The sequence below is a fragment of the Mustela nivalis genome (assembly GCF_964662115.1).
Source record: "Mustela nivalis genome assembly, chromosome: 1".
Lineage (NCBI taxonomy): Eukaryota > Metazoa > Chordata > Mammalia > Carnivora > Mustelidae > Mustela > Mustela nivalis.
The window spans coordinates 93,687,217-93,713,403 of NC_139020.1; the positions used below are offsets into that span (position 1 = coordinate 93,687,217).

The 26,187-nt window shown below is 41.3% G+C and overlaps 1 long non-coding RNA gene across 3 annotated transcripts in view; it reads left to right on the top strand.

Annotated features, from left to right (window-relative positions):
• The window catches only part of LOC309843577, a 45,316-nt gene extending 23,607 nt beyond the window's left edge, over positions 1–21,709 (top strand). For 2 of the 3 annotated variants that reach the window (XR_014300223.1, XR_014300224.1), the window contains 3 exons: positions 13,614–13,674; positions 20,174–20,292; positions 21,386–21,709. This is a non-coding gene — a long non-coding RNA (uncharacterized lncRNA). The remainder of the gene's footprint in view (positions 1–13,613; positions 13,675–20,173; positions 20,293–21,385) is intronic. The other variant, XR_014300225.1, reaches the window with a different exon arrangement.
• The last annotated feature ends 4,478 nt before the right edge of the window (positions 21,710–26,187 follow it).

Here is a 26,187-nt window from a genome sequence, read left to right on the forward strand (position 1 = left end):
TTAAAAAAAAAAAAGTGTTGGAGGCAGTATTTATCATAACTAGAAAGTTTCTTTACATGCAGGAATTTGCAGGCGGCCAAGCCCTAGATTCTTTTCTTACTGATTGCAGATAAATCTTTCTGATTCACTGTACACGCCTCCAAGTGTCCTGCTAACTTATCAATAAACTATCAGGACCTCCTCTCCTGAAGAGAGAAGAAGGGAAGGGCCCCCTCCCTAGAAAGCACTCTTGATAAAAAAACGCAAGACAAATTTCCTTGTCAGACCTCCAACCAAAAGGTATACAGCAAAGGGAGAAAGTTGGATGGGAAGTCAAAGATTAACTATTAAAAAAAGAAGCAACAGGGGTGCCTGGGTGACTCAGTGGGTTCAAGCCTCTGCCTTCGGCTCAGGTCATGATCTTGGGGCCCTGGGATCGAGCCTTGCATCGGGCTCTCTGCTTGGCGAGGAGCCTGCTTCCTCCTCTCTCTCTCTGCCTGTCTCTCTCCCTACTTGGGATCTCTGTCTGTCAAATAAATAAATAAAATCTTAAAAAAAAAAAAAAAAAAAGAAGAAGAAGCAACGAACAATGACAACAACAACAACAACAGTGACGAGAATCGCTGGCAGGAAAGAGTCATCTCGTAAAGTTACACAAGCGTGCAAGGAAGTAAGCTGATACATGGGAAACCAGGCCAGCCATGTGTTCAACATTCTTCCGGGGACCAAGCTGGAAACTCTCCCCACAACATCTCACAGCTTCTACCTCCCACCTGTCCTGCATCGGTCATCTGTCAAGTCACATCGGTTCTATTTCCACACTAGTCATGCGGTCACTCAACACATGTTTATTGAACCCCTTGCTGTGGGCCCAGAACCATTGTAGGCACCGGGAGGTGGGGAATGAGAGGAGAGAACGGCTCCTGCTCTCATGGGGTTTATCATCCCGTGAGGGGGAGGAGCGCCGCAGCCACGAGAACCTACGAGCAAGGTAATTTCAAATTGTGACAGCTCCCGCAAACTCAGTAAAGCAGGATCACCAGGTCTCTGGGTCCAACCTTCTGTACGCTCCCGCAGTTCCACCTTCCTGCTTAGTTGGCTGATCTCGGTCACTTCCTACTGCTCTTCCCATTCCCTGCCTGCTGTCTGTGGCATGGCCGGTCATAGGATTTCTCCCCTCCAGAATCTCAAAATGTGCTGGAGGGGAGACCACGCGGAACACCGATCCTCACGCTGCCACTGAAGACCCGCCTTATCTTAGAATTTCTGCTGCCCCGGGGTTGCGGGGATGGCTCAGTCGGTTAAGCGTCTGCCTTGGGCTCAGGTTATGATCACAGGGTGCTGGAATCCAGTCCCACACCAGGCTCCTTGCTCAGTGGGGAGCCTGCTTCTCCCTCTGCCCGTCGCTTCCCCTTTTTGTGCATGTTCATGCATGTGCGCTACACCCCCCCCCCCCCCCGCCCGCCTCTCTCTGACAAATAAATAAGTAAATGAAATCGGAAAAAAAAAAAAGTATTTCTGTTACCCCATCTCATCACTCTTGAGAGGAGGGATAGTGGCTTCATAATTTCTGGATTCCCTTTGTCTATCACTGTGCTCAAAAAACAGTAGCTTCTTCATTATATTTGTTATGAAAATGATTTAAAATGAATTACTAACAGTGACTTTTGATGATATGAATTATTCCATCATGGCTGTACCTTAAGTCCCTCTATATTGAACTTAAGTGATGCATTTTGCTAACAGTAAGACTTAAAACACTTAGTCTTGGTGTGCAGAATCACCTTCGTGGATTAGTAGCTCAAGCTAGGAAAGGAGCAGGAACTAATATTGGCACCTAGTATAGGAACTATGCAAGACACTTCACATACATTATCTCTCCCTGAAGCAAGGAGACCGCCTGCGTGGCAAAAGCAGGATTCTCAGGGTCTAATTTTATCTTTCAGAGTTCTGAACAATTATATCTAACAAACTGTAAATTTACACGTTGATTTATTACTTTTTTATATTGTCCATCATCTGCTACCTCCTTCCCCAGCTAGAACAGATTTCTCTCTGTCTTCTTTTTCTCCCTTTTTTCTTTCCACTTCTGTATTCCCAGCACCTAGAAGCACGCTGGTGAGCCACTGTAGGCACTCAAAATAGATGTAAAGATTAGATGATTTTACCTTACTATTTTCTTTCTTTTTTTTTTTAAGATTTTATTTATTTATTTATTTATTTATTTATTTGACTGACAGAGATCACAGCTAAGCAGAGAGGCAGGCAGAGAGAGAGGAGGAAGCAGGCCCTCCGCTGAGCAGAGAGCCAAATGCAGGGCTCCATCTCAGGACCCTGGAATCATGACCTGAGTCAGAGGTAGAGGCTTTAACCCACTGAGCTACCCAGGCACCACTTACCTTACTATTTTCTTTTCATGTCCCTGCAAACTCTACCCCAGCAGGTCTTGCCATTGGTTCCCAAGAACAAAATGACCCTTTTGAACATTTGCATGTGAAGATCACATTCTTCTCTGCTGTAAATAAAACTCAAACATTTCTCCCAAGTGACCCCAACTTCACAGGTGTACATCCTGAGAACCAGAAACATCTGGGTGTAGGGGGAGGGGGAAAACCTGCGACGTTCCAACCCCCACAAAATGCTTTTCAAAAGACAGAATGCGGAAAAAGCTTGAGGAACAGCCAAAGCCTTTTGCAAAAAAAGAACTCCCTTGTGGAATGAGGGAAAAATTCGGAACAGAGGTTTCCCTGGGGCTGGAAGTGTTGCTGTTCTCAGGAGTCATCCAAAGCAACAATATTGCCTGAGTGAGTGCGGGTTCCAAGCTTGGCATCTGCCAGGTCCAGGATTTCTCCTCCCCAGATCTGAGGACAAACCAGATAGAAATGAAATCTGCTGGAGATCTGAGGTGCAAGGGGAAAGTACATATAGCTGCAAGGGAAGGAGTCATTTCTATTTATTTCTTAACACCAGGCTGTTCTTTAGCTGGTGTTCCCTAAATTCTTGCATAATTGTGTTTCATTTACTTATGCGTGGGTGTTACTAGCAACTGTACAATAAATAGGGCAGGAGGGACCTTGCCGTTAGAAAATATATTGATCTGCCTTTTTTTCTTTTCCCCCTAACTAGCAGGATAAAGCAATTAGCCTGTTTGTTTCAGGATACCCACCTAAATAAACATTAGCAATTTGAAACAGTAAATATTTCTTAAATTTCAGCCCAGGAATCTGCTGCACTTTGGGGGATATTTTCCTCATCTTCCATTTGAATTTGTACTTCTTTTCCATCTGAGTTATGAAAAGAAAATCAGAAAAGACTTATTTTTCCCATCCTGACTCGTCCTTTGTTTTCAGTATCATCTTCGAAATGGCAACGCCAAGGTCAGCAGAGGCCCCTCCAAGTGGCAGGTGTTTTTCCCTTGTCAAAGGAAATGCAGGGTAAGGGTAGGGGAGTATCTGGCTCTCCAGCCTTGACAGGAGACGCAAGGAGGAAAGTCTCTTTGGTCCTTTAACCCCTTTCAATCCATCCCTCACCTCCCTAATATTTCCTTCAACTAAATTTCAAATTCAGTCGATTTTTATAAGTGTCCATCATATGCTATTCATGTGATACACATTAATAGAGTTATTTATTCCTTTAATAACTATTGAGCTCCTAGAGTTAACCCTAGAGTTAAAACCACAAAGAATAAAAGGGCTCTTCCCTCAAGTCTAGAGGTAGATGGACAATTACAGCAAACTTAGCACTGTGATGGAGGCAAGCCTGTGACAGAAGATGGGAGGAACATCTCACTGTTACAAGGAGGCCATAGAAGGCATCACTGAAAAAGTGATGAATAGGAGTGAACCTGCCAAGAGGGAAAGAACAGGGAACAACATGTGCAAAAGCCCAGAGAAAGACCCAGCAAACAACCTGATAGAACTACAAATAGTTCAGTGTAGTTGAAGGATATGTTGGGGGTGGCAGTGGTAAGTCACCGCGTGGGAGAGAACAGACCATGAAAAAGCTTTCTATCCTGTGGACAAGAGAAAGTCAATGAAGAATTTTAAGTAGGAGCGAGGGAAGGACCATGATTAAAGATTGAGAAAGTTCACTGTGGCTGGAAAATGTGGTCGAATGGAAGGCAAGGGAAGAGAGCCTTCCAGCAGAGAAAGGAGAGGTGGACAGAGTCAAACGTTCAGAGGTCAGGTCAGATAAGAAATGAGCACTTGCTCGTGAGATGTAGTGATATGGGAACAGTTTATGACCTCGGTGAGAGCAGTTTCCGAGGAGAGGTGTGGGCAGAAACAGATTGCAGTCAATTGAGAGGAAAGGGAGGTGAGGAAATTGCAGAAAATGATAACAGTTATTTCAAGAACTTGGGCTGTGTCAGGGAGGTGGCACGGAAAGAACGTGTCGGCTAGAAGGAAAGGGAAGAGTTGGAGGGAGGGGTTTTGCTTTTTGTTTTTTTATTGGTTTTTTTTTTTTGTTTTTTTTTTTAAGATGGAACAGACCTGAGGATAGTTAAGGAAGGATCCAGTGAAAATGTCAAGATGGAAATATAGAAGAGAGGATAATTATTGGAGGGAAACCTCCAAAGAAGCCCAAGATAGTAAGAGCCTGGGTTCAAGCAGAGAGGTCAGGAGGGGAAGGTAGGCACAGGTAAAGGGACAGGTGAGGTCATGGGAGGGGTGACAGAAAATTGCAGGCATTCTCATTTGGCTTCTTTGTTTTCATGAAGTGGCAGGCAGGGTCATCCAAGGACTGAGGTGAGGTGGAAATACAAAGGAGCAGAGAGGAAGGTCTGAGGTGAATGGAGGCTGAAGGAACTTGCTGACTAGGGAAAAGAGAGTTTCAGGACATGCTGATGGCCAAGGTGATACAGAAGCCAAATGGGCTATATGCTCCCAGAAAGCTCTGTGCTTTTCTCCAGCAGTGCTCCCTAGCCCAGAGCATGAAGAAGGCAGACAGCTATGGGTACAAGAGTTGTGCCTGCAAGCTCTGAGGAAAAGTCAACTTGAGAATACTGCAGGGGCAGCACAAAGTTCAGGAGTGAGTCAGGTTTCCAGAAAAGTGGAGGCAGTTCTTGGAGAAGTGGAAGGTGGGTGTGAACACCTCCCAAAAAGAAAATGGAAATGCTCAGGAGAAGAGGAGCAGGGGAGTTTGGGTTAAGGAAAAAGAAACCCAGAACAGAGGGGCGAAATGTAGGAAAACAGTTGTCCCAAGACAGTCACATTTGGCCAGGAATCAGAGAAGGCAACAAGATAGAAGATATGGTGGGCTTAGCTGACAGCCAAATATCTCCCCAAAATAAAACCCAGCAGTCATCTTTTAGCAAGGAAAATCCCAGGCCTCTGTGAAGGAGTGAAGCCAGGCTTGCACTGATTGTCCTGTTAAGGGAATTCTGGCCTGTTCCGTAGGCATATTGGGTTAGCTGATTCTAGGACACTCCTGCTGCATGCCAGAGGGACTGGAACACTCTAGCGCCTTTGGAAGGAGAGAGCCACATACGGTTCAAAGGGGCTTTCCTCTCTTTAGCTGCCATCTTGCGTGACGGAGTAGTAGTAGTATTTTCCATTCACAGGTGAGGCTCAGAGGGCTTAAGAACTTGCTCCAGGCCCTCAGCTAACAAATGGTAGAGGCAGGATTAAGTAAGAATTTTCTCCAAGTTCAGTGTTCTTTGAGATTATAATCCTCAATGTTCTAGGACTATCAACCTCTTACTCACTTCAGACCATGCAGGGAGATGCCAGTGCAACATTCCTAACATTTTCGACAATAATAAACTGATCGTTTGTATTTTATTTAACGTCCAAAGTGTAGGTCCTCCTGACACCCGCAGTGTACAGGTTGTCAATGAGGGGTGAAGACTACCCGTCTTAGGGATGTTGCAGGGGCACCTTGGATTGTCACATTGACTCTGAAGTGGATTGTCACATTGACTCTGAAGTGCTACTGGCATTAGTAGGGGAAGGTCAGGAATGCTGAGATGTTCAGCAGTGCCTGGGACAGTCCTATCTAATCAACAGTCGTCTTACCCCACATGTCAGTGCTGCTCCCACTGAGAAACACTGGCAGAGCAATGTGGTAGTAGCCTCCAAGATGACCCCCGTTGATCCCCATCTCCTGGTATTTACACCCTTCTCTTGTCTCTCCCACACCGGAGTAGGGTTGGTCTGTGTGTTGGGTAGAATATGGCAGAAGTGATAATACGCCACTCCTGAGATTACATTATCTGGAGTCACTCACTCTGGAGGAAGTCATGTCATGGGCAGTCCTACTGCAAAAGGCCCACTAGTGAAGAGCTGAAGCCTCCTTCCAGCATCCACATGGGTGAGCTTGGAAAAGAATCTTCCAGTCCCAGTCAGGGCTTCAGAGACAATGGACCGGGGTGCAGTTTGACTACAACCCACAAGCTAAGCTACTTTTTGATACATGACTCTCAGAAACTGTGTGAGATTATAAACATTTGTTGCTTTAATCGCTAAATTTGTGGGTTAATTTCATCATGATAAGACAGCCACACCCAGTAGAATCTGTTCATAGAACTCTAACATGAGCCGTAAGAATAGTAATTCAGGATATGACATAAAGGGAGTTCACAACTACCTAACAAGAAAGGGGAAGTGGGAGCTCTTCGGGGAGGAGTTGAGAAGATAAGAGAAGGAGAAGAAAAGAAAGCTTTCACGTATTTGGGTTCAACCTTCTTCCTCCAGAGCCACTAAAGTGTTATACAGTTTGCTTGCTGCACAAAGATACCTTGCCAAGGAGTCAAGTAAGGTTGTGTGTCCAGGACTCGTTCTACTCACCACACTTTGCAGCCTGGCCCAAGCGTATATTCACGGGAGGGATGTTATTGTCTCATTTTCCCAAAGGTTCTATATGGGCTAGTTGCCTCCCTGCCCCCTCAGATGTGTTTAGAGGTTTTCCAGAGCAGGAGGCCTTTCCTAACTTCTCCGGATAAACACTGTGACGATTTCAAGTCCCTTAACGGAACCCCGGCTTTAACGTGCCACAGTCCAAACTGTTTCCAAGCCCAGCTGGAAATAGCTGAGGAGCAAGTCCAGGTTGGAACTAGCTGAGGAGAGGAGGCCAGAGAATTGCCCCGAACATCTCCCTTGGCTTCCATGTGAAGTTCCCACATGACCCTTGCTGGGGATGACTGAGGGGAGAGCCGGTGACCTGCCAGGAGGTTGCCGAGGCCCCAGGGTAAGAATGGACTTTCCCAACCATGTTGACTGGGGAGGCAACCAGAGGATTTGCAGTGCCAGCAATAGTCTAAATCTTGGCTGAATCAAGAGAATGCACACCAGTTTCATAAGCAGAGATTTCAGCAACAGATGTCGGTGAGGTATGCCTTTAACCAGGAGGGAGAAGGGACATCATCCCCAGCCATCAAAGGCCTATTTTAAACCAACAGCACTAGGAGAGCTCAAGGACCAGCACCTGCTCATCCAGTGTCACCTCCAGGATCATTAAGGACATTAAGGAAGACCCGGGGTTGGAGGAGGGTACCCAGAAACAATGCATATTGACCCAAAATGCATGAATTACCAAAAAAGCCTATTTTAAAATGAAAGATATTAAAATGTTTTTAACTGGCAAGTCTGTGCCGCATCCTAGCTGCTCATGGAGTAGACTAGAGAGCTGTAAGAAATAGTTTATAGAGAAATTTGCTAAAGCTTTTACTTTTTTGCACTTTCCAATTTGTAGTGGGTTCTTTTTTTTTTTAAGAGAGCGAGAAAGAGCACAAAAGTGGGGGGACAGGAAAGGAGGCAGAGGGAGAGAGAGAGAATCTCAAGCAGACTCCATGCTGAGCAGGGAGCCTGACCCAGGGCTTGATCCCATCACCCCGAGATCATGACCTAAGCCAAAATCAAGAGTCTGGCACTTAACAGACTGAACCATCCAGGTGCCCCTGTAGTGGGTTACATTTTTGCCCTCACTATAACATCAGTGTAGTAATTACAGCAATTCCCTCATTCTTTCCCTCTGAAATTTTTTTTTAAAGATTTATTTATTTATTTATTTGACAGAGAGAGAGAGAGAGAGAGAGATCACAAGTAGGCAGAGAGGCAGGCAGAGAGAGAGACAGAAGGAAGCAGGCTCCCTGCCGAGCAGAGAGCCCTATGCGGGACTCGATCCCAGAACCGTGAGATCATGACCCCAGCCAAAGGCAGCGGCTTAACCCACTGAGCCACCCAGACGCCCCATTCCTCTGAAATTTTTAAAAAAGAAAACACTAAATGCAAATGCAGACTTCCCTTGGCTATAAATCTAATCCCTGCACAGTCACCCCAAAGCATACCGTCTGATGTGAATGGGTGCCGGAAATATTGTGCGTTCTGAACTTCAAATAATGATCCTGGGATCGAGCGTCAGGCTCTCTGCTCAGCGGGGTGTCTGCCACTCCCCCACCCCAACTTGTGTGCTCCCTCACTCTCTCTCTCTTACTCTCTCTCTCCTAAATAAATAAAATTTTTGAAAAAAATAACAGAGTGAGGCAGACACAGGTGCAACAGTGAGTGAGGTATTAGACAAGTTAGAGCTGCTTCTGCCACACCTGACAGTCATTTGAGTTTGTAGTAAGAGATCATTTCCTGTCACTTCCTTTTGTGAGGTTCTGTGCTGCTTAACTATCCATGGCTCTTCACCTGCTCTTATCAAATGTTGTTGTGTCTAAAACTGGGGTGTACAGCAGCCCTTTTGTACTTAGAGGTACTCAATATCACCTACGATTGTGAGAGGAGGCTTAATGAATTATCCGCAAGGGTACTCTGTAGGGTTCTAACACTTGTGCTCTGTAAGACCTGCTGTAAGGATCTTGCCATCTAATTAACCATCAGTTGTCAAAACAATGATGTAATTAAACTGATTTTCACACTACAGCAGAAAGCTAATGGTTTTCTACTTTTCTCTAAAAGATACCCAGGAATAGAGGTGACATCTCAGCAAATCAATACATTATTGACAGTTAAGGTATTCATCAGGACTCTAAAATCTATTTTTTTTTAAAGATTTTATTTATTCATTTGACAGACAGAGATCACAAGTAGGCAGAGAGGCAGGCAGAGAGAGAGGAGGAAGCAGGCTCCCTGCTCAGCAGAGAGCCCGATGCGGGGCTCGATCCCAGGACTCTGGGATCATGACCTGAGCCGAAAGCAGAGGCTTTAACCCAGTGAGCCACCCAGGCGCCCCTAAAATCTATTTTAATAGAGGAACACATCAAGCTGTCTGAAGTGAGACACAATGGTTTTATTATCCTTTTAAGGTAGAAATTCTTATTCTTCTCAAGGGTTGCATTGGTCCTATGATGAAGAGATGCTCAGCGCATCGGACCCAGCTTACATTCCATGCATTGTGCCAGCAACGTGTAAGGAAGGAAAGAGACTAGTGAACTCATAAATATAAAGCAATTTGAGATTTCCCATACAAGTTATTCTAGAAATGCCAAATATCTTGTGTATGACAAACCAAGAATTGAAATTTTAGTTGTCATGTTCTCTACCACACAGAAAATGCAGAGTCAAAGACTTTCACATATTGAATAAAATATACATGGGGGGCAGGGGGGAATAGGGTTCATCTTGCTGAAGCTCTGTGAGGCCAAATTATTTAGTTGGTTGTGAATGGAAATAAAATATGGTTGTGAAAGTAAAAAACATAACTTTGAGGGAGATAATTTGCTTTTTAGAAGATGAACCTATGGAATACCGAGGTGGCTCAGTGAGTAAAGCGTCTGCCTTGACTTGGGTCATGATTCCAGGGTCCCGGGATCGAGCCCCTCGTTGGGCTCCTTTCCCTGCTCAGCAGGGAGTCTGCCTCTCCCTCTCCTTCTGCCCCTGCTCATGTGCTCTCTCTCAAATAAATAAGTAAAATGAAAAACAAAAAGATGACCCTATGATTCCACAACAAGGACACAGAAACTGAAGTGTGATTTCCTCGTCCTTATTATATTTTATCTGTCCCTGAAACTGAAGTAATGGAAAAATTATATTCCTATGTACAAAGTGACTATAAATTACCCATTCATTACAGAACATTTTGCCCCTTATCTATTTAGCTACAATTATAGCCTTGCTCTCCGGCATTTTAAAAAAAACAGGATGTTGGTTAATAAAAATTCCACTTAAAAGTAAGCATTCATTTTCTCTGAGCTAGTCTCACTCTTATTTTGCCCCTTATTCTTTCCTCCTAAGCTGGGCAAAAGACATGTCCCAGTGATCTAACTTTTCTTTTCAAAAATTAGCAGGAGTAATACATAACCCTCTCGCTAAAGTTACCACTCTTTTTATAGTCTTCTGACATTGTCATTCAGTAAAAAGTTTTATATGATGAACTCTCTAATGCACTGAATCTAGATAGATTAGTGAAATACCAGATAATAGCATTTGGCTGAATTATACTTTTAAAAAAAGAAGTAGACTTAAAAATAGTATAAAAATATACTTATTCATATTTTATCTACCTGTGCTCTATAGGTCTATAATTTCTACTAGATTGCAAGCTCTGTGAAGGTAGTGACTGAGCCTGTCTTGTTCACTTCCATACTCCCCAACTACAGCATGGTTTCTAGCATATAGTGATCATGCAATGCATTTATTTACTCATTGACTAATCTTTATTGAGTATTACTCCGTTCCATGCTCTGTTTCTAGAGGCTGGGGATATAGGCTTGAAGAAAAAAAGACAAAAGAAACTCCGTTCTCACGGTGTTTTATTTTAGTAGGGATCAACAAGCAAACTAATAAGTATAACACACAGTAAGCACTTTGAGAAAAAAGTAATCTGCATAAGGGAGGGAAAGTGATGGGTATGAGATCCTCCCAGATCTCGAGTGGTTATCACGGAAGCCGAACTACTGATCCCCCTTTCTGGGTGAGGCACTCATTCCCTAGCTGCCATGAATATTGGCTGCTGACCAGTCACAGCTGAGTCCTCTCCAGGAACTGGTCTCTGTAGGAGGGAGCTGCCTTGCCCAAGGTCATGGCCCTCATGGGGCAGGGTGACCTATATCTGATGACCGATGACCGATGACCGGCTCAAGTGGCGCTACAGATCTCTTGCCTGGACTGGAACAATTCTGAGGATCCATCCCAGCTCCAGAGCTCCCTGTGGGATCAGCTGCGGATTTTGTTGTAATCGCATCAACAGCTCAGCTGCTCCCACTTTTCAGTACTGCCTCCATCGTCCTCACCCATCACAGACACTGGTCCCAAGTGCACTCCCCCCAGGTCTCAGAGTGGGCGTGGGGGAAAGAGGCATTTGGAGTTCATTCCAAGGAGAGTTGTCAAATAGGCACTTGGTATGTAATTCTGGAGTTCAGGGAAGAAGTGGAGCGGAGGATATAAATTTGGAAGTTGTCAGTAGTAGTGAAAGCCATAGGACTAGATAAAAACCACCCAGCGAGTAAGTATAAATAGAGAATAAAAGAGGCCCACGTGTGGATTTGTGAGTCCTCCAACGCTCAGAGATTAGCAGAGATGGAAAAAAACAGCAAGGAAAACTGAAAAGAAGCGCCATTATGATAGCAGGATCGTGGAACGGTGTCCTGCTTGGAGGAGGAGGGAAGATCAGCTTGATCAAATGCTACAGACAGATCAAGTTGATGAGAACTGAGTTGGTGATTAGATTTGGCAACCTGGAGGTCACTAACGACAAGAGTGGTTTCAGTAGCATGATGGGGCAAGAGCATGATTTGTGGAAAAAGGAGAACATCTCCCAGTCAAGATTTACTCGATGCTTGGGATGTAAACTGGCTTTGTACTTCTTCGTATTCAAGAGGGAAGCTTATCTGTATTCTCCGTGCCTGGAACAATACCTCGTATGTAGTATGTGCTTAATGCATATTTTTTTTTTGAATGAGTGAGTTACACAGTGCCATTTTTGTATGTGCACAAGCCTCGCTGACCTTAATAGTACAGAAGTTTTAACATGAAAAGAGATTATAATCCTTCCACTAATTCAACTACCTCTGTTTACAATCCAACAAGGCATAGCTTGGGGAGATTGACACATAGCTAAGCTGGGGCCAGAATTCAAATCTCTGAAGTTAAGTTCTTCATTTTCATCACTGCAACATTCTGGGATATGAAAATGTTTGCTTTTATATAACTGTATGGGCCTACAATCACCTTTAGTTCAAATTAGAGAAAAATCAAAGACTGTTTTCATGATGTTACAATAGTTACTTGCCTAATCCCTCAGTGAGATTTCTTTTCTTTTTTTTTAAGATTTTATTTATTTATTTGACAGAGATCACAATTAGGCAGAGAAGCTGGCAGAGAGAGGGGGAAGCAGAATCCCCACCGAGCAGAGCCCGATGTGGGGCTCCATCCCAGGATCCTGGGATCATGACCTGAGCCAAAGGCAGAGGCTTAACCCACTGAGCCACCCAGGTGCCCCTCAGTGAGATTTCTTAATGCTTCGGACTAGAGTACTTTGCATGAAACTTTCTGATTAAAAATGTTACTTTTTAATTTTGTATTTGTATTTGATAAAATACTTTATTTGATTAAATAGATTGTGTTTACTTCAAAAGTAACTCTTTGGGAAAAAACAGCATAGGATTTAGGTTCTGTTGTTCTCACTCTAAGCAAAAATTACCTTGCTTCTTTTCAGATAAATTTTTAACAGAGTAATGAAGCATAAACTTTATCGTTTGAACAAACTTTAAAGCACTTTCATATACATAGAAATCCCTTGAAAAATGATTTCAAATGAAGCAATTTGAACTGAAATAAATTTCCGTTATACTAGGCACTTGTACTCAAAAGGGTCTACTTTATTCCAGAGAATCTAAGTATTTGACATCAAAACCCAGACAGTAAAAAGTGCACTATTGTGAATTTCCTAATTTATTTTATAGAGACAGATTTTGAATGTCATACTCAGAAAAATACTACTTGTGGGTAATATCACTGAACCAGGCTTTGGCAAAAACTTCAAAAAGAAACTGTCAAGTGCAAGGAAAGTAGAGACCAGATTAATAAAATTTTAGTCTGGTAAATTTTGCTATTCGATACTGCTAATGCAGGTGCCAAAATCAAAAGTATAATTTACTTGTCTCATTGACTAATATGTTGTATTTCTTGTTTCTGGAAGTGTCATGTAATCTAAGAGAAAACAGAAAATATCAGCTGTATTCAGTTTGGTCATGGAGACAATGAGGAAGCATGAAGTAAGCCTATTTATGTTGGGTCTACACAGCCAGGACAAAAAGAAAGGAAGCCCTTGTGTAGATAATTCAGACTTTGAGACCCACCAGACAACAAAAACAGGATTTTAAAAATCATTCAGTGTACTTCAATAAAGTTTATTTTAAATAATATAAAAGATTCATTTGTAACCACCTAATGTAATTCATTTGGGCAAGGATACAAAATCCATTGGATGAAAAGTATTTGGGGAACAGGATATTCACCTGGCCTCAAAGAAGCATCTCATGTATTACTTATTAAGGATACTGGGAGATAGTACTCTTATAAGGGAAAGATGCAACAAATACACACATTCATACACATATAGGCATAAGTACATAAGTTTTTAAAAAAGTATATGCTTCTCTGCAACTTGTTTTTCTTGGGAAGTGATACCTGAAAGAATTTCTAAATCGACGAGTATTTCTATATCTAATTTGCAATCTCTACCTTTTTCAGTGACTAGACATGCTGTGGTTGTCAGTATGATGTGACGATCTCAACTGATTCCTCCATTGAGGTACATTTTCTTTTTCCCCTCCAATCTACGACCTGTATGGACAGCAGTATGAAATAAGCATCCTTTCCCGTGCGCTGGTCCTTTATGTCAATGAAATTAACATCTAAGAATGGGTCAAAGTGTGCCCGTGTCTTATATTAATGGAGGTTACCAAATTGCTTTCCAATGGCCTGATAACAGTTTGCAGTATTTCCACAGGAAGTATGAGATTCTTATTCTTCCTTAATCTTACTCCCACCAACAATAGATATTATTGCTCTGTAAGTTTCCCACTTGGATGGAGCAGAAAGTGATATCTCATCGATGCTTTAATTTGCATGCTCTCTCCATGCTTCAGGTTATGCATGTACTTAATTATCTGCCTCCCTCCCTACCTACCTATTAACCATTTGTCTTTGCTCTTCATATTCCTTGCCTCATTTTCTTTTGGATTGTTTGCCATTTTCTTGTTAACAACTAAGATTACCTTGGGGTATTTGGGGGGTTTGTTTGTTTGTTATATTTATTTATTTATTTATTTATTTGAGAGAGAGTGAGAGAGCGGGGGGGGGGGCAGAGGGAAAGGGAGAGAAGCCGACTCCCCACCGACCATGGAGGCCATGGGTTTAATCCCACAACCCTGAGATCAGGAGCAGAGCTAAAATCAAGAGTCAGAAGCTTAATGGACTGAGCCACCCATGGCCCGTAAGATTACCTTGTGTTATCAGAAATATTCATGCTTTGTCACCTGCTGACAATTTTCTTCAAGTATATTATTTTCTCAGTTCGTATCATTTATAGCATCTTTGGTTATAAAAGTTTATGATTTTCTGTATACATACATGTTGCTATAACATAAAGAAATATACTTTAGGAGTGTCTATGTTAGTTAACGATGCCTCCACACCCACTGAGGGAGAACAATGATTTTACAGTTTTTGTATGTAAGTTCTTTGCTTTCCTTATCAAATGTATTTCTAAGTTTTTCATTTTTTATAGTAGTTTTGTTGGGGTATAACATATATACCCTAAATAACCCAATGTAAATATATAATTCAATCTTTTTAGTGACTTTATATAATTGTACAATCCTTCACCACTCTCCATTTCTAGAACATTTCTACCACCCCAAAATGTTGCTTCTGCCCATTCAGTTAATTGCTTCTTTCATCTCAGCCCTTGGCAACCACTGATCTTTCTGACTATAGATTTGCCTTTTCTGGAACTTTCATATAAACAGAATCATACAATATGTGGTTCTTTTGTTTCTGGCTTCATTTTCTTTGTTTAATGCTATGAGGTGATACTAGTTTCCTGATGCTCCCATAACAAGTGACTACCACCAACCAGGTAGGTTCAAACAACAGAAATCTACTGTCTCACAGTTCTGGAGGCCAGAGTTCAAAGTCAAGGTATGGACAGTGCTACATTCCCTCTGGAGGCTCAACAGGAGAGTCTTGCTCTGCCTCTCACAGCTTCTGGTGGCCACCAGCATTTCTGGGCATTCTTGGCTTGCAGCCACATCCCTCCAGCCTCTGTCTCGGTCTTTATATCTCCTTCTGCATGCACCTGTGTCTTCTCCTCTTCTGTCTTTAGATCTCCTCTGTCTTTCTCTTATAAGGACACGGATCCCTTGTCATTGGATTCAGGGCACACTTGCATAAAGGATGTGCTCTTCATCAGAAGCTCCGTAACTGAATTACATCTGCAGAGACCCCTTTTCCAATAAAGTAATATCCACAGGTTTCAGAAATAAGGATTAGGACAGTCTTTTGGAGAGGCTGCGGTTCAACTCACTACAGAAGTTCATCCGTGGTGTAGAACCTATTCATGCTTCATTCCTTTTTATGGCCAAATAACATTCCATTGTACAGATGAACCCATAGTTTGTATTCACTCTTCTAATTGACGTTTGGACTGTTTCTGCTTTGGGCTCTTATTATGAGCAGTGCTGCTGTGAACATTCATGTGCAAGTTTTTGTGTGGACGCGTTTTCAATCCTCTTGGCTCTATAGAAGTGGAATTGCTGAGACCTACAGTTACTGTATGTTTAATCTTCTCAGATATTGCCAAACTATTTTCCCTAGTGACTATACCATTTTCCATTCTCATCATCAATTTATGAGGCTTCCAGTTTCTATCTACCTACCAAGGTATCTATGGACCATCTGTCTTTGCTCTTCATATTCTTTGCCTGATTTTCTTTTGGATTGTTTTCCATTTTGTTGTTAACATCTAAGACTACCTTGGGGTATTTGGGGGGGGTTGTTTGTTTGTCTGCTTGTTTTTTAGATTTATTTGTTTATTTGAGAGGAAAAAAAAGAAAGTGAGCAGGGGGAGGGGCAGAGGGAAAGGGAGAGAAGCAGACTCCCCACTGAGCACAGAGGAAGTGGGCTCAGCCCCACCACCATAGCATCTCCAGCATTTCATATTGGCTGTCTTTTTATTACAGTCATTTTAGTGGATTCGAAGTGGCAGCTCATTGTTACGGTTTTAATCTATGTATTTCCTAGCTCTGTTCACTTAGAGAACCTGAAAGCACTGATATTTCAATAGCAATCAGCCATACCTAGTACACCGATCTTGGCTTGTAAATAAATTTTCTTTTAAAGCAAATCAACCTTTCTGGGGCCTCTGGGTGGCTTAGTCAGTTACATGTCAAACTCTTGTTTTCAGCTCAGGTCATCATCCCAAGGTCATGAGATTGAACCTACAACAGGCTCCTCACAGGTATGGAGCCTGCTTAAGATTCTCTCTCTCAAAAAAAAAAAAGATTCTCTCTCTCCCTCTGCCCCTCCTCTTTCTCTCTCTCTCCTTCTCCCTCTCTCCCCTTCCCCTTTCTCCCCCCCCCAAAAAAAAGAAAGGAAAGGAATGGAAAGGAAAGGAAAGAAAATAAGAGAAAAAGAAAAAGAAAAAGAAAAGATATGTACTGGGTCACCTGGTTAGCTCAGTTGATTAGTCTGACTTTGACTCAGGTCATGATCTCAGGGTGGTGAGATTGAGTCCTGCATTGGGCTCTGCACTCAGTGGGGAGTCACTTGTCCATCTGCCCCTCCCCTGATCGTTTTCTCTCTCTCTCTCTCTCTCTCTCTCAAATAAATATAATCTTAAAAAAAAAAAAAAGAAAGAAATAGGTACTTATCAATTCCAATGTAGTTAAGGTATTTTTACCACTTTTAGCTATTTCTAAATTTACCAAATTATGATCAGAAAACCATAATTAGGTGCTCCTTAAGGAAACGCACATAGTAATTTTTAGAAATCTTCCATGGAATATAAAAAAGCAGATATTCTATATTGGAAGAACTTAAACGTCCTCTCTGAATCTGTATACAGGTAATTCTCATTATTCCTGGTGCAGTAACTATGTCCTCTAAAGTCACTACGAACACTGAACCATTGCTTCTAGGGGAAACACAGGGTTAGAGTCCTGTGAGCTTCTGGTTACAACATTTTCATCAACTAATTAATATGAAACTTTCCTATATACATGTTTCTGTTTAAAGACAGATTATTTAATATATTTATTTCGTATTGATGGTTCATTAAGATTGAATTCACAGCCAACCCATGCCAGAATGAAATGCATCTCCTATGTGTATTACCTCCATAAGAGCGCATTCCAGCTCTCTTGTGCTTAGGACAGTAGACATCACTTCGGCGCTACACTTGGCAGCCGTTTTAAACAGTGAAACCACCAACCAACAGCATAAAAGTGCGAAAAATATGACACACAATATCCTGGGGAAATGATGCTTGCTTAAAATACGAGAGCTGAAACGAGAAGGCAGAGTGTTACCTTGTTTGACTTGAGCTGGGAATGTGACCTTCGGGCACCTCAGATTTTCTGCTGCCCTGCCCCATGTCTGTGAATGAATGCAAAGGAGCCACGAATACTGATTTGACAGCTGCAGATGCATTTTAGCGAGAGGGCAAATCCACAAATGCGGAATCTACAAATAACAGAGATGATCCTATCTATAGAAAACAAGCATAATGATTCTATTATTTAATTCCTCTATGTTTTTGTCTGTTTGTCTATTTCTGTCTATCTCTGTCTATCAGAACTGGCCAATCCTGATATTCCAAGTCTTTTATGTATTGACTTAAGTACTTCTTGTTTATATAAGCTATTATCTTGCATTTCTAATGGTTTTTTTTTTTAAGATTTTATTTATTTATTTGACAGACAGAGAGGCAGACAGAGAGAGAGGAGGAAGCAGGCTCCCTGCTGAGCAGAGAGCCCGATGCGGAACTCGATCCCAGGATCCTGGGATCATGACCTGAGCCGAAGGCAGAGACTTTAACCCACTGAGCCACCCAGACACCCCTGCATTTCTAATATTTTTTAAATGTGTTTAGCTGCTCTGTTGTTTCATGCATAAAAACTTCGCACTGTTTTCTTCATAAATTATGACTTTTATCGTTACTTAAGGTCCCTCTTTTTTTATGTTCAGAGATTTTATTTATTTATTTATTAAGTTTTTATTTATTTATTTGACAGAGAGAGCAAAGCAAGGGGAACAGGACAGGGAGAAGCAGACTCCCCACAGAGTCAGGAAGCCAATGCAGGGCTCGATCCCAGGATCCTGGGATCATGACCTGAGCCGAAGGGAGACACTCAACTGACTGAGCCACCCAGGTACCCCATGTTTAGAGATTTTCAACCTAAATTCTATGTTCCATAGTATTAATATTATGACACCTGCTTTGAGAATTTGCTCTCCTTTTGCATTGTGTTAATGGTTACTTGCCTTTCCCAGCCCTCATAGAAAATCAAACCAATATTTCCCTAGTATTGCATGAGAAAAAGACACCAACTTTCCCCACGTTGGTTTTAGTAGCCCACCAACACTCCCCCACCCACAACCCACAACTAGAAGAAAATTTTGTTCACTGCAGTTTCCTCCTCGCTCCCCTCCCAAGAGATAAAGCCTTCGGGATCTTTGTGCTTCCTTCCTCTTCAGGTCCCTACTCCCAATTCTTCAGTTTCGCGGAGGTCGCTCAGTTCTTTAAATCCAAGATGATTATTAGAAGTTTCCTTTTTAGTACACTTCTCTATTTCTAGGATCTTTATTTAGTTCTTACCTTACACGTTCCCACTCTATCCTTGTTCGCCTGTTTTAAAGTAGGTATCACAAACTCATCCCTAACGATAGCCTTCTCTCCTGGTCAAGTCTGTTTTATTTGGGGGGTTTTTAATTTTTTATTTATTTAATTTGTTTCGTTTTTTTTTTTTTTTTTTTTTTAAGATTTTATTTATTTGACAGAGAGAGAGAGAAGCAGGCTCTCCACCGAGCAGGGAGCCCAACGTGGGGCTCGACCCCAGGACCCTGGAATCATGACCCAAGCCAAAGGCAGCCACCCAACCAACTGAGCCACCCAGGTGCCCTATGTTTAGGTTTTTTTTTTTTTTTTTTTTTTTAAAGATTTTATTTATTTATTTGACAGAGAGAAATCACAAGTAGGTAGAGAGGCAGGCAGAGAGAGAGAGGAGGAAGCAGGCTCCCTGCCGAGCAGAGAGCCCACGCGGGACTCGATCCCAGGACCCTGAGATCATGACCCGTGCCGAAGGCAGCGGCCTAACCACTGAGCCACCCAGGCGCCCCTTTTTTTTTTTTTTTTTTTTAAATTAATAAAGTCTTTCTCTAGTATTTTTCCCAGATGAGTAATGAGATGTGTGACTTCTCTGAATTCATGCATATCCTCAAACATCTTTCTGGTACCCTAACAGTGAGATATATTTTTAAGTTGAAAATGCCCTCCATTGTCTTTCAGCTTCCAGTGTTGCAAAGGAGAATTTCAGGGACAGTCTAATATTTTTCTTCTATAAATGACTTACAAGCTTCTACACAGAAAGAGTGAGATTTTCCACTTTATCTTTGGACTCCAAAAGTTTTACCAGAATATTCCTACCCATTTATGTGTGTGTATATATACATATAAATAAATATTATGAATATACACATATAGATAAATATTTATAGATAAATATGTAGGAATGTCCAGATATGTCTACATAAATAAATCGTCATAAATATCATTCCTGCCTGAACCTTGGGGTCCTTTCTTCAATCTAGAGAAATCTTTTTTGTATGTTTCTTTCTGTTTTGCTTACATATGTCTTCTCCTTCATGTGCATCATTTTCTCTTTCAGGACTCCAGATAGTCTCATGTCAACTTTCTTAAACCTCTCTTTCATCTCTATCTTCATGATTTGCTGCTTTTTTTTTTCTTTCTAAGCTTTATAATATTTCTTGCATCCGCTTTCTAGGAGATCAGTTGGATTTCAATAGTTAGCCATTTTCTTCACCAGTGGTTCTGAATTTATAAATCAGGTTTTTGTTGTTTTTACATCCAGAAAGCCTATTCTGTGTACCCCTGTATCTTGGTAGGCATGTATATTACCTTTTCCATTCAAGTTTAAGTTATGCTGCCTGCCCTTCAGGAAGTCTAAATCATAGAGAGCCCGTTCTGGACATTCAGTTTGCTCTTCTTTCCCTGGCTGCTTGGTCTCAAGTGATCTGCTCATGAAGGCTCAGCTCCAGCTGCTGGAGCATATCATATGGTGACATTTCAGTGAACGGTGGCCTGCTTGGAACCATCTGCCCTTGAGGACCCCCCACATGGTGACATCAGGTATGTGTCAGCGCCCTGTGAAGGCAGCAGAAGGAAAACTGGTTGCTCCCCATTTTATGATTTCCCAGGAGAGATGACTTGGTCTACCTGTCTAGCTCCACCTGGAAGCCAGAAAGAATGTGCACATTCCCCTGGGCTGGGAGACTCTCTCATGCTTAACTTCACCAATTGTATTCTTTTGCTGATGTGTATTTTCTTATTTTTCTACAATTTTATTTGTAGGTTTTTGAAAAAAGAAAAATTTAATCTGAAATGCTACTGCCCTTTCTCTACTTTTAAGCTCTTGTATTCCTTACGAAGAGACTTTACTAAAATTCCTCTACTACCAATTTATAGATAGGGAAGTTAAGGAGGGGCAGAAAGTGTTTCTGGGGGAGGAAGAGTTTCTGTTTGACATGAGGAGATATACTTAACAACCGAGAAATGTTGAAGTTACATTAAGCCTTGGCAGTATATTGGTTTCATATGTACATTGAAGAAAGATCGGATGTAGAATTTGGAAGCAAAAGCCTAGAGTGCACCTATAACGCACATTAGAAGGTGTTTTTATTGAAAAATATATGAAAATGATTATTGCCATGCTTATACGTTTAATGTATTTTGTTATTTATTTTTAAAAGATTTATTTATTTATTTGGCAGACAGAGATCACAAGTAAACAGAGAGGCAGGCAGAGAGAGGAAGGGAAGCAGGCTCCCTGCTGAGCAGATAGCTGGGTGAAGGGCTCTATTCCAGGACCCTGAGATCATGACCCGAGCTGAAGGCAGAGGCTTTAACCCACTGAGCCTCCCAAGCACCCTATAAGTTTTATTTTTTAATATATGAATTATCATTTTAAATTACTTTTTGAAAAAAAAAAACAAAGCATAGCGAAGTTGTTTTGCTAAATCATGGTTCTGCCTACAACTTTGTTAAGAACATCAAATTTTATAGACTCCAAGAAGTACTGGACCTTAGAGAAAACATGCAGTATTTTTCTTCTTTTCTCTCTCTCTCTTTTTTTAATTTTTCTTTTCTTTTCTTTTTTTTAACTAAGGTGAGATTCATACAAAATGAAATTAACCACTTTATTTAAGATTTTATTATTTTTAAGAAATCTCCACAACCAGCATGAAGCTTGAATTTACAGCTCCAAGATCAAGAGTCACACATTCTATGGACTGACCCCTCCAGATGCCCCTGAAATTAACTATTTTAAAGTGAACAATTCAGTGACATTAAATTCATTTACAGTTGGGTAACAACCACCTCCGTCTACTTCCAAACCATTTTTATCACCCCAGAATGAAACTCTGTAACCATTAAGCAGTTATTCCCTAATCTCTCCTTCCCTCAGCCCCTGGCAACTACCAATCTGACCTCTTTCTTGTTGGATTTACCTATTCTGAATACTTCATAAAAAGGGAATCATACAACATTTAACTTCTGTGTCTGGTTTCTTTCACTTAGCATGTTTTCAAGATACTTCCCCATTGTAGCATCAATCAGAACCTCATTCCTGGGGCGCCTGGGTGGCTCAGTGGGTTAAGCTGCTGCCTTCAGCTCAGGTCATGATTTCAGGGTCTTGGGATCGAGTCCCGCATCGGGCTCTCTGCTTAGCAGGGAGCCTGCTTCTCTCTCTCTCTGCCTGCCTCTCCATCTACTTGTGATCTCTCTCTGTCAAATAAATAAAATCTTTAAAAAAAAAAGTTTTTTTTTATCTGAATTCATGCATATCCTCAAACATCTTTCTGGTACCCTAACAAGTGAGATATATTTTTAAGTTGAAAATGCCCTCCATTGTCTTTCAGCTTCCTTTTAATCTTTTTAAAAAAAGATTTTATTTATTTGACAGAGAGAGAAATCACAAGTAGGCAGAGAGGCAGGCAGAGAGAGGGGAGAAAGCAGGCTCCCTGCGGAGCAGAGAGCCCGACGCGGGGCTCGATCCCAGGACCCTGGGATCATGACCCGAGCCGAAGGCAGAGGCTTTAACCCACTGAGCCACCCAGATGCCCCAATAAATAAAATCTTAAAAAAAAAAAAAAGAACCTCATTCCTTTTTACAGCTGAATAATATCCCGTTCTATGCATATGCCCCAATTTGTTTATCCTTTCATCCACTCCTGGCCATTTGGATTTTTTCCACCTCTGGACTACTGAAAATAGTGATGCTAGGAAAATTTGTGTACAGTATTTGTATGAATACCTATTTGCAACATTTTAGGGCATCTAGAAGTGAAGTTACTGAATTATACAGTAGTTCTATGTCTGACTTTTTGAGGAATTCTATTTGGTTTTGATTTTGCTCAAGTAGCAAATAGCACTTAACTTGAACCTCTGTTTATTTCTGTTAGATCACTGAATTAACAGTTAGTAGTCTAAGATTTTTAGGAAAATAATGATGCATGTTCCTCACCACAATTTGGCTTGTGGTGCATTTTCTCTTTCCTCATTTTGTCTAAAACTACCTCATAGAGTATTTAAACATCCTAAGAAACCCCCCTGTTCCCCAAGTTTACACTAAAAGGCAGATCTTCAGGGGCACCTGGTTGGCCCAGATAGTAGAACATGTGACTCTTGATTTCAGGCCACCAGTTCTAGTCCCACACTGGGGGTAGAGATTATGAAAAATAAAATAAAATAAAATAAAAAAATAAAAGCCAGATCTTCCAATACAGAATTAAGAAACCTGCTAATAATCAATAAGGGACTGACAAACCCTCGAGCTACAAATTCAAACATTGTGTTAATTATCAAATAAGTCCAGGGAGAAGAAAAGAAAAGCATATAGAATAAGAAAGTGTGTAAAATTTAATAAAATAATGTGAAATTTTATAAAATAAGATGTTAAAATTTAAGCCCATGTAGTACCAGCTGATCTTAAATCCACACCTTTGAAATCAAAACAGAATTGGGTACAAGAGAGCCTTTCAGAGCATAATTTTTAAGGAGCACAACACCTTTTTGAAATGTTTTTAACACTTTTTAACTTTCTGAGAGCTACACATACATACACACACTGATATACACACATGCTGTGGCTGTTTGTTTTGGGTTCTTTTTAAGAAACAGTGGCAGTCATAAGAAAACTTAGTTTACTTTAGAGGTGTCACTATTATTTATTTATTTATTTTTATAAAGATTTTATTTATTTGACAGAGAAAGAGAGCACAAGTAGAGAGAGAGGAAGGCAGAGAGGGAGGAGCAGGCTCCCTCCTGAGCAGAGAGCCCGATGCGAGGCTCCATCCAGGACCCCGAGATCATGACCCGAGCCGAAGGCAGAGGCTTAACCCACTTGAGCCACCCAGGCGCCCTTGAGGTGTCACTATTTAAAATTGTATTTCAATTTCCATTTTCCCTCATGATGTCTTTCTTTTTCTTTTCTTCTTTCTTCTTCTTCTTCTTCTTCCCCTTCTTCTTCTCCTCCCCTCCCCGTCCTTCTCCCTTTCCTCATCCTCCCCCTCCTCCCCATTCTTCCCCTCTTCCCTGTTCTCCTTCTCTCCCCCTTTCCCCTCCCCTTCCCCACCCCTTCTTCCTCCTCCACTTCCTCCTCTTCCTCCTCCTTCTCCTTCTTCCTTAGTTGTCTTGAATGACCAGAAAGAAGACAAATCAAGAGTTGTGAAGAGTGCTAGAGGGGAAACTCAGGGGATCTAACTACCTAATTGTGAATTTCCTGAATGTGCAACTTGACCACCAGCAACTGGGTGTGATTAGTACAGGGGGCCTCACCTCCAGCTGTTCTACAAAAACAAATCAGTGAAGGATTTCCAAGGCACATTTTCCTTTGGACCTGGTTGAAGTTTTAACAATGCCAACAGTGCAGTATTGCTCTTTTTTTTTTTTTCTTTTAAATAGGTAACAGACTGTCTGAAAAGAAGCAACAGTTTCCTACAACAAAAGAACTAGCTTGTGGCGCATATAATTTGCTTGTGGTGAATGTGTTTGAATCTGTGTAAAAAAAAAAAAAAAAAAAAACCTGCAAATCTGTCTCCTATGTGGAACCAAATCTGGAAATATGTGCTCTAGAGGCAACTGTAAAATCATATTTCATTCTGGCATACGGGCCAATGATTGTGTTGTGTGAGTAATGCATATATGTAATCCATGTGGTAAGCTTTGTGACTGAGAAAAAGTCAGTGTTATTCACTGAGGCTTGGCAAGCAGGAACCATTGATTTAGAAAAATTTACATGGGCTGCAACAATGCGAAAAATGTACTGTCTGGTTTGTCAGCTTGTGAACATAGCAAAACCCTATCACTCCCGATTAGCATGAGACCGAGAGAAGAAATCTCTTTTTGCTGTTTTCTAGTGGACACATACAGAGGAGTGACTCCTCTTGTACAATAAGGGAATTTATAATTAATGCATACTATCTTTCAGAAAATCAAGCAGTCTAAATGGGTATCTGTGGAACCAGAAATCAAAAAAAGAAAAATAAAATTTAAGCAGTATGATACATTTAGGGGAAAATAAAAAATCCTTATAGAGTTTATTGTTGTTGTGTTCAGAACAATTCTTAACTGCTTTTAGCTACGGATTCTTGAGTCTCAAAATATAATTATAAAATCTTTTTACTAAGTGCATAGTAGCATAAGTTCCAAAGGATGTACATCTTCATGGGAGGGAAAAACCATGAAACTAAGCAAACTTAAAGAACCCCATCAAACTTTGTAAATAGCAAGTTATCATTTAGACAGCAATTTTTTTTTCCTTAAGTCCAAAGACTTTTAAAAAAGTGGAATCTTCAGATCATAAAGGCCCTAGAAGTGATCCAGAGCAGGTAGTAGAAGAGAGCATGGGCAGTTGCTCAGGGAAACTAGGAGTAAGGGCGATGGAACTCTTAGTGAAAGGTTGTCTGGGGCTTGGAATTGGGTGAGGAATTGTGTTTTGGTTTCTTTTTTAATCTTTTATTTTATTATGTTATTTTTTTAAAGATTTTAAAAAATTTATTTGACTGATAGAGATCACAAGTAGGCAGAGAGGCAGGTGGGGTGGAGGGTGGGGAGGGGGGAGAAGGCTCCCCCGCTGAGCAGAGAGCCCAATGTGGGGCTGGATCCCAGGATCCTGGGATCATGACCTGAGCCGAAGGCAGAGGCTTATCCCACTGAGCCACCCAGGTGCCCCGGAATTATGGTTTATTACGTACTGAGTTTCTGTTTGGACTGATTTTAAAATTCTGGAAATAGATAATGGTGATAGTTACACAACAATGTGAATGTAGCTCATGCCATTGAAATATATACTTAAAAATGGCTAAAATGGGGCACCTGGATGGCTCAATGGGTTAAAGCCCCTGCCTTCGGCTCAGGTCGTGGTCCCAGGGTCCTGGGATCGAGGCCCGCAACGGGCTCTCTGCTCGGCAGGGAGCCTGCTTCCCTTCCTCTCTCTCTGCCTGCCTCTGTGCCTACTTGTGATCTCTGTCTGTCAAATAAATAAATAATCTTTTTAAAATGGCTAAAATGGTAAATTTTATGTTATGTATATTTTACCACATAATACCATAGTATTTAATGTTATTTATATTTCACATTTAAAAAATATTTTAAAAAGAGGGACATCTGGGTAGTGCAGTTGTTTGAACGTCCAACTCTTAGTTTCAGCTCAGATCATGATCTCATGGTCTGGGATGGAGTCTCACGTAAGTCTCCATGCTCAGCATGGAGTCTGCTTGGGATTCTCTCTCCCTTTCCCTCTGCCCCTCCCACTCATACCCACAAGCCCGCATGTGCTCTCTCTCTCTCTCTTCCCCAAATGAATAAATCTTTTAAAAAGTAAAGTAAAATAAAAATGTAGAAAAAAAAAAAGAGCAAGACCCAATTATATGCCACCTACAATAAGCTAATTTTACATAAAGACAGAGGTAATTATAAATAAATGTAATGAAGCAATATACTACACAAACACTAATCAAAAGA